This window comes from Euprymna scolopes, chromosome 6, assembly GCF_053919585.1.
Source record: "Euprymna scolopes isolate OS-2025 chromosome 6, ASM5391958v1, whole genome shotgun sequence".
Lineage (NCBI taxonomy): Eukaryota > Metazoa > Mollusca > Cephalopoda > Sepiida > Sepiolidae > Euprymna > Euprymna scolopes.
This window is the reverse complement of record NC_136487.1, coordinates 170,540,645-170,549,239: the sequence shown is the minus strand read 5'-3', so window position 1 is coordinate 170,549,239 and position 8,595 is coordinate 170,540,645.

Below are 8,595 nucleotides of genomic sequence, written 5' to 3'. Positions count from 1 at the left end.
ACCTCAAACTATTATAATCAAAACAGTAACATTCAACAATTGTACTTTATGTATATAAAACACAAGATATTTATAAAAAAAAAGTTAATAAGAAAGGGAAATAATTCCATTTTTAAACGAAAAAGTCAGTTTGGTATATCTTTTTATTATTGTTTACATAAGTCTAGCTTACAATTCACATTGGAAATGTCGACATTTATAGGTTGTCTGGTACTTTTACAACGAATAACCACTCCAATCTAGTAGATGTATCAGAATTTTAACACCCCTAACACGAAACTGCGAATAAATATAATATATCTCGTAATTTCTCTGTTAAAAATGGGTTGTTTATTTTGTTTATGGATTATACTTCCAAAATAAGCTAATAAAGTTGTTTAAAAAGTAATAGAAATATTTTTTAAAACTAATGCATTTTACAGACTCAATATTTTTCAATTTTTAAGATTTAAAAATCTATCACAATTTATCTATGGATTCTATTTTTACGATATTTTCAGAGTCAATGTAAAATTTTATGCCCTTTCCAATAAACCGAATATAATATTTTAGACAAACCTTTTTTTTTTAATTCACGACCCCCCATATTCAAGTTTCTATTAAAAAGTAAATAATTAATTTACTCACCAAAGTTTTATATATCACAAATTGAATAATAATGATCAATAAGTAATATATTCAAATTTAAAACAAAAAAGTAGAAATTTACCTGTAAACTTCGAAGTTTAAAACCTGTTTTTTAAACAACGTTGTTTGTTTTTTCTTTTGGGTTTGTTTTTTATGAAACCTTGTTCCTTGCCCCTTGTATTGAAAAAAATTAGGGCTTGAATTACATTTTTTGAGTAGTTATAAGCTTGAGAAAGACAGGGGGTAGAATAATTCACGCCTCCCATTTTGAAATGTCTATTAAAAAGTAAATAATTTACTCACCAAAGTGTTATATATCACAAATTGAAGAGAAAAGGTCAATAAATAATATATTCAAATTTTAAAAAAAGTAGTGTTTTTTAGAAATTTACCTGTAAAGTCCGAAGTTAAAACCTATTTTTTAAACCACGTTGTTTGTTTTTTTAGAAATTTACCTGTAAAGTCCGAAGTTTAAAACCTTAAAAAATACACGTTGTTTGTTTGTTTGTTTTTTTAATGAAACTTTGGTCCATGCATCTTTAATTGAAAAAAAATAGGGCTTGAGTTACATTTTTCGAGGAGTTATAAGCTTGGAAAAACGGAGTGGAATTATTCACTATTTTTCACGAAATTTCTTACACACCTACCAATCTACCCATGTTAAGAACGGTTTCCGGAATAGACACCCCTAACCTTGCCAGCATACCCGAAAAGCTATAAAAGTCGATGTGTCGAATGTGAACGATGAGTTGGACGTAATGTAAAAATGTACCGACTTTAAAAGGAAACGAAATTCAAATGTCCGTTCCATTTTTACAACAACCGTAAAGCAGAGCATTCTATGCAAATTTTGCCTAACTTACTGTATTAATGCTATTTTTTAAGAAAAACAATATTTAGGTTTGGCTATAAATTCCTAAACTCATTTCACCCTAAATAATTTAGGTGACTGAAATAGGAATCTAATTGAATCTTTAATTTCCTGAATAGTATGCGAGAATTCATTTTTCTTCGAGTTATATCGAATTCAGTAATACGGACTTTCGGGACTTTTTACGTAATGTTACTGTAAAAATTATGTTTTATTGTTACAGATTACGATGCTTAAAAAAAAAGCAAAAATAAATTCTTGCGTTTTTTATTTACTACTTAAAACCATAACTTTAGTAAAGGTATTTTTGTTTAAACAAAATAAAAAAGTTCACTAAAATAAAGTAAAAATAATAAGTTCATTATATTCTGCGATCATTATTTGATAAATACTGCAATTTTCATTAAAATTGGTTAATTTCCTGATTTTTGGTGAATTTTTAAGTTAAGGGAGGGGTCAAAATGTTTATAGACTTCGAGCGTCGGCATTCATTTTATCTGTACCTATCATTTTTCGATGAATATTTGATATGAAAGCGACTATGTGTGGTTAATTTAAATTAAATTTCAATCACGTGGTTACATTATCAATAATCATGTGATTAAACCCATTGAAAATTTACCGATATTGTAAACACATTCTCTTTACTTTAAGCATGTAGTTTATTTTGGTGATGCAGTGTTCGCAACTGAGATTTAAAAAAAAACGCGATAACAGGAGAAAGAAATGTCCAGAGAATCGCTAGATTTTTAACTTTTATCAACTGAAATTTTCAACAATCGGTAATTCCCCCCCTCCCCAAAAAAACCTGTTTTAACTTCCTAGCATAAAAAATTATAAATATATTATATTCAATATATAAAATGTTCCGTGTTTTCTCACTATATTTTTTCTGGAATTATATTCAAGCAGTTAGCTCCCGTATTTTATCAGCTAGTTTTATCTGTATTTTCAGAGATGGTATTTTTTTTGCAGGAAACAAATCATGAACTCAAAATTTTTATGATAAAAGTTAAATTGAAATATACTGCAAATTAAACATCACAACAATGGTGCAACATATTTTAAAATTAGAAATAGAAAAAAAGAAAAACACAAAAAAACTTAATTTAGGTTGGTAGATAATTAAATTATACTGTATTGATATATTTTTTTGCTGTTGTTCCTTGCTTTTTACAATTTTCGACTAAATAAGTAGTAGAAGTATTTGATGAAACAACAAATAAGTCAAAGATCTTATTAAAAACAAAATAAGTTAAGCAGAGGGAATATGGTAAAGACAAAGGTGATTTCACATTCATGGATGGTGGAAGATAAACAATCCAGTGACAGTAAAATCCAAATGTAAAACTTCAAGAAAGTTAAAAGAATTCCCATTTGTACAAGTAAAATCCAAAGAAATTCCGTAATTGGAATGAGATGGTTCATAATAATTTAAAGGCAGACATCTACGGAATAATTCACAAAAAAGTGTGTACAAGGAAAAAATAATATTAATAAAAGAAAAATAAGATGTGCTTTTCACTCTACTTCCGAGACATTCCCATAAATAAAAAAAAATCTGGGAAGAGAAAGGAGAAAAAAATGATATAGTTAAATATAAAATATTAAATAATGGGAAACAAACGTCAAACTGACCCAGACAGGAAATGTTAAAGGCGCGAAAATATATATAGGGCAACATAATATAGGTCGTGTGAAATGTACAGGTCACTTAGAAAAAAGGTGTCAGCAAGAATTGTTAATCGACATTAAAAGGAAAATAAAAATAAATAAATTAATATATAATAAATAAAAAGAAAATAAATAAATAAATAAAAAATGAAATATAATAAAAAATATAAAATATAATATATAATATAACATAAAGTAAAATAAGAATAACATCAAAAATTAAAAATAAAAATTATTTAAGGGGAGAAGATGGACGGTATATGCAATTTCAGGAAAAAAAAATAAAAAAAAAATAAAAAATACGTAAATTCATATGGTAAAATTTAAGTAAATATACATACAAGATATGAAGGATGGGTAGATTGATATATTAGATAGATAGGAAAGTTTAAAGAATAAAACAGAAAATGTAGATTAAAAAAATAAAAATAAATAAATAAATAAACCAGAAAATGCAGATAAAAAACCGGCCATGCAAAGAAGAGATAGAGAATTAAAATAAAGGATTATTAAATTATAAAGTATTAAGAAGTATGTCGAAAAACGATAAAGTTAATGAAAATATTTTATATCTATATAAAGGGTAAAAGTAATAACTATGTAATTTTAAAATTGCCATAATTAAATTTGGACTTATGTTTACAGAAAAAAGTCAGTTCATTTTTAGAATTTATTATATTGTTACTTAGAGGGTAAGTAATTATAGTTATAGTTTCGGTTGTGCAATGGCGACATGACTTAGAGCCTGGAGGATAAGACTGAACTTTTTTTTATAATAGTCCATTTGATTGAGAAGGGAGTATTCTTAGAGTTAAGTATTTTAATTTAAGTTGTTAGAGAAGTTTCTTGGTTATTATTAGAATTATGGTTGTTAAAAGAAGAAATGTGGTTTGATATTCCTTTCTTAATTCATGTTGAAGTACCGCCGATATATGTATGTACTTTATTAAAAGCTCGTGGTCTGGTATTAATATTAATTTGCTGATTTATATTAGTTTAATAGTTTGAATTTTGTTCATAGTGTTCAACAAATGGTGGGACAATGTCTGTATGGGGACTATTTTGGAGGGGATAATGAGTGTTGTTAGTGTTAGGATGGTTGTTAGGAGGAATATTATTATTATTATTATTATTATTATTATCATCATCATCATCATCATCATTATTATTACTAGCTGTATGATTGTAGATGGAAGGGCTGCTCGAATGGTGTATTGGATTAGTAACTATATCAGATGGAGGATGGGAGGAAGAATAACTTGAAGACAAAATATTAGTGTCTGTTATGGGAGGATTGCGTGGGAGTTCAGTAATAGTGCAAGAATATATAACATCTTTATGAATGCAATCATTATTGAGTGGGCATGGATGTTTGTTATTACAATTACAGATAGTTTTGGGTTTTATTGGGAACATAATTTTTGGGGGGCTGATTTATTTTTTTTTTGTTATTAGATGTTAAGATTATTTGTGCTAAATTAGGCATTGTTGAATAAGAAATCCGGAGTAAATTTTTATTGAAAATAGAACTATATCTGTGTGGGTATGGTATTTGAAAGAGTTTTGTACAATGTTGAAGAATTCCTTAGGTATATTAGTTTTGACATATAGGCTAAATGGAGGATTAAACCTAATATTTTTCTTTCTCCTGATGCGACTAGATGGGTTAGAGGCATTGCGATTAGTATTTTGGTTTGGATTATAATTGTAGACTTGTTCATTGTTATTGATAGCGGCAGATCTTGCTATTTGAACTGGTTTCTTACGAGTCATATTGTGTGTGATTACAGATTTTAGGCGGCTGCTGGAGGAGCACAATCTTTGTATTTAATCTTTTATTTGTGTCCTGAGTTCCATAAAACATTATTGAAGAAAGTAGCATTTTGATTAAACGTTTTTTTTTTATCAGCAGAAAGAGCAGAAATTCTTCTAGAGACAGATGGGACTATAGATTTTATAATTGAGTTGGGATGGTTAGAAGATTTATGGACGGATAAAAGCGTAAGATTAGGTTTATGATAGGGGCTATGAGTTTCGGTGTTAAGATTAAGTGTAACATCCAGAAAATTTGAAGTTTTTTTGTTTGGTTCGATAATTATATAAAGGCCAAAGTTAATGAAGAAGTTATGTGATTTTTTAATAGTTTTGTTGTACTCTCTTGGCCTGGCTGTTTTATTCATATTCCCTCTGCTTAACTTATTTTGTTTTCAAGTAAGATCTTTGACTTATTTGTTGTTTAATCAAATACTTCTGCATGCAAAATCCGATCCTGCATTTTGCTAATTCCTACCCTCTGATGAGAAGGAGAGTATTTCTTCGAAACTACGCGGATTAAGGAGTATCCATTTATCTAATGTTTCCTTTTCAGATTAAATATGTGTTTAACTCATTATCATAAACTGTTTGCTCATATTATAATCTCTATTTCCTATTTCGTATTATCGAGCTTTTATATCTGGCTGAGACAATTTTATAAATATTAATTCTTTAATATTTATAATTTACTATAATTTTACCATCTTGGATCATTTTGGTAAATGCAATTGTAATTTTCATTTTATATATATATATATATATATATATATATATATATATATAAGTGTGTGTGGGTGTGGGGTGTATTCATATCTATATATATGCATATATATATATATATATATATATGTATTTGTCTTTACATAAGCAGTAGGCTATTGCTAAACAGCCATGAACATGTTTCGGTTTACTGGTATTTACTAACTACATACCACATCAGACAACAAACCTTATTTTCGAAAACGGAAATCTAAGTGAAAAGAAAAAATTAATCCTCAGACAAAGAATGTTTTTATCGTGAGTGTGAAACTTACCGATCCTTGAGAACAGGATTGAATTGGGGGTCGAATTTGTTAGTTCATTCATTCTCGTATTTGTTCATTTACTTATTTATCGGTGACTTTATTCATTTTTGTGTTGGTGTTGGAGGGGTTAGAGTTTGTGAGTTGAGAGGATTAGGTTCTAAATCTAGAGCTACACATATGTTATCTTTAAAAGGTGAGAAGCGTGTGCTTCCTGTCTGAGACTTTCTAGAGTTGGTGTGGCATAAGATACCCCTTGTTTTTTATATTAAAGTTCATTTTAATGTAATATGCTCATAGAGGAGAAGAGATTAGGAATTTTACCGGGCGTGTTGAATGTTGTTTGCCCTTCCAGTGAAAAGTTGAAAGGAAGGGAAGGGGGTTAGAAGCGTACAAAGAGAAAGGAAGGAAAGGGGAGATGGAATAGGAAAGAAGGAAGAGGGAATGAGAAAAGGAAAAGAGAAGTTGGTATCATTTAATAGCTTTGTTTTACTTAAACAAAATCGTTTTTTTTTGCCTCCCCAATATTAATTTCTATTCTGTTTGTTCATTTCATGTTGATTCATTTACTTATGTATTAGTAAATTTATTAAAGACTTTTCATAATGATGGTAATTGCAAAGCTCAGGATATGTCATTTCGAAACTTATGATTGTTATATTTAGTCTTTCTTTTCTTTTTTTTCTTTTCTTTTATTTTTTTATGCATGATTTCACTCAGTAAAAGTGTAGTTTGGGAATTGCTGAATGCTGGACTTGAGGGGGTTAGGATGTGTAGGTGTTCAACTGTCAGATAATGCATATGGGTCGAGTTAGATTTGAATTTATTGGGAAGCAATTCGCTAGTGAGAGAGCAGATACGATTTGTAATGCCTTCAATTTATGGGGGGTTTCCTGTTTCTTATTCAAGTGTGTATCCCTATCCTTAAATTTTGTGATAAATAGTTTGTTATTTAAGCAAAAAAAGCAAGGTGTATTAAGTGGATGGCATTTTTTTTTCTTTTTTTAGGATGTGCTAGTCAACAGAAGGTGTCAGATAGTTAGATCATTGAAGTATGTAGCTAATGGTGACTTATCTTTGTAATATGGGTTTAGGAAAGAGCTTTTGTGGCCTGTGTATCTCTCTTTAAATGTATTATTAGATTGGCCGGTGTAGAATTTGCAAGTGGTGGGGTTTTCCTTGACCCTAATATAAGCTTGATAAATTACAGAAGTTGTGAGACATTTCTCCCTAAGAGGGTATTTTGATTTATTAATACAGTTGCGCGTGTTTGTTACCCTTTCCCGAAATTGTGTTCTGTGTCGTTGCTTGAAATTTTATTATTATTGTTTTTTTATTATCTTTTCTAAGTTATTGCCGCAACTGTAACTCAGTTTGATTGTGTTGTTGTTAAATATTTTGTGGAGCATGTTGCTGAGGGGATGTAGTTTTATGAGATTAATGAATTTTCTACCCCAGTTGGTTTTGACCATTTTTTGAACGGAGGAGTGAACCAAATGATTTTCCTTTTACGGGTTTCCTAGATGTAGGTGTATTACTCTATGTATGTATGTAGGTCTATATATTCAAATTTGGTTTCCTTATATCCACAGTGTACTAGGGCTTTGTTGTAAAAATATTTGTGTTTATTGAAGATTTCTTTGGATGTGGGGTTTAAGCTAATTCTTATAATAATGAATTGGTGTATATGTTTAATTATAGCTTTAAGATGGTTAGAGAAGGGCTCAACATGTAAAGGATTACTGCTATGTTTCCTATAGTTCATAAATTCCTTTGTTTAGGTTGACTATGATATCTAGGAAGTTACCTATTTTAATGTTCGTGGTAATTTTAACTTTGTTAATTCTCTTGAATTCGTTTATGATAATTCTATTATTCTTTCACATTTGGGGCCGTCAGCATTTTCATCGTCTGTATAGCTGTATAGGATGTATAGTCCTACTAAAGCTGTAATGTATGCAGAGTTAAGGGACCCATTGGAACATCAAAGGACCCTGCTTGATTTTTAATCCATTAATCGTTCCAGCTAATTAGGACCATGTTTCTGCATTTATTAATACTGTCGATTTTATCCTTGGAGATATCGGTGAGAAGAGAGGCAAATCCATTTCGTCATTGAATAGCTCTTTAATAAGAGATGGGTAGTATTTAGCAATATAAAATTGTATTAAGACACATCCATCGTTGTTTTTGTATTCTTGAGAACCAGCTAATAGCTTCAGCCGTATTGATACATTCGTTAAGATTATACGTGTTCTTGATTTGGAAGTTAATTCTCTGTAAGATTTTTTTTTACTGATTCTACCGATTTCTTATCTAATTGGGTTGATTAGCCTAGTGGTTGGTTTATTGTTGAAGTCTTGTTTATAGTCCTTTAAAAGGATGTATGCTTGTTTTTTGCTACATTATATATATATATATATATATAAATTTATATATATATATATATATATATATATATATATATATATATATATATATATATATATATATATATACCGCTGTATATACCTTCTGAGAAGGTTTGCCGTGGGGCCAGCACACTCACCCTGTAAATAGAACTCCTCGCTACAAAAAATTGTAGAT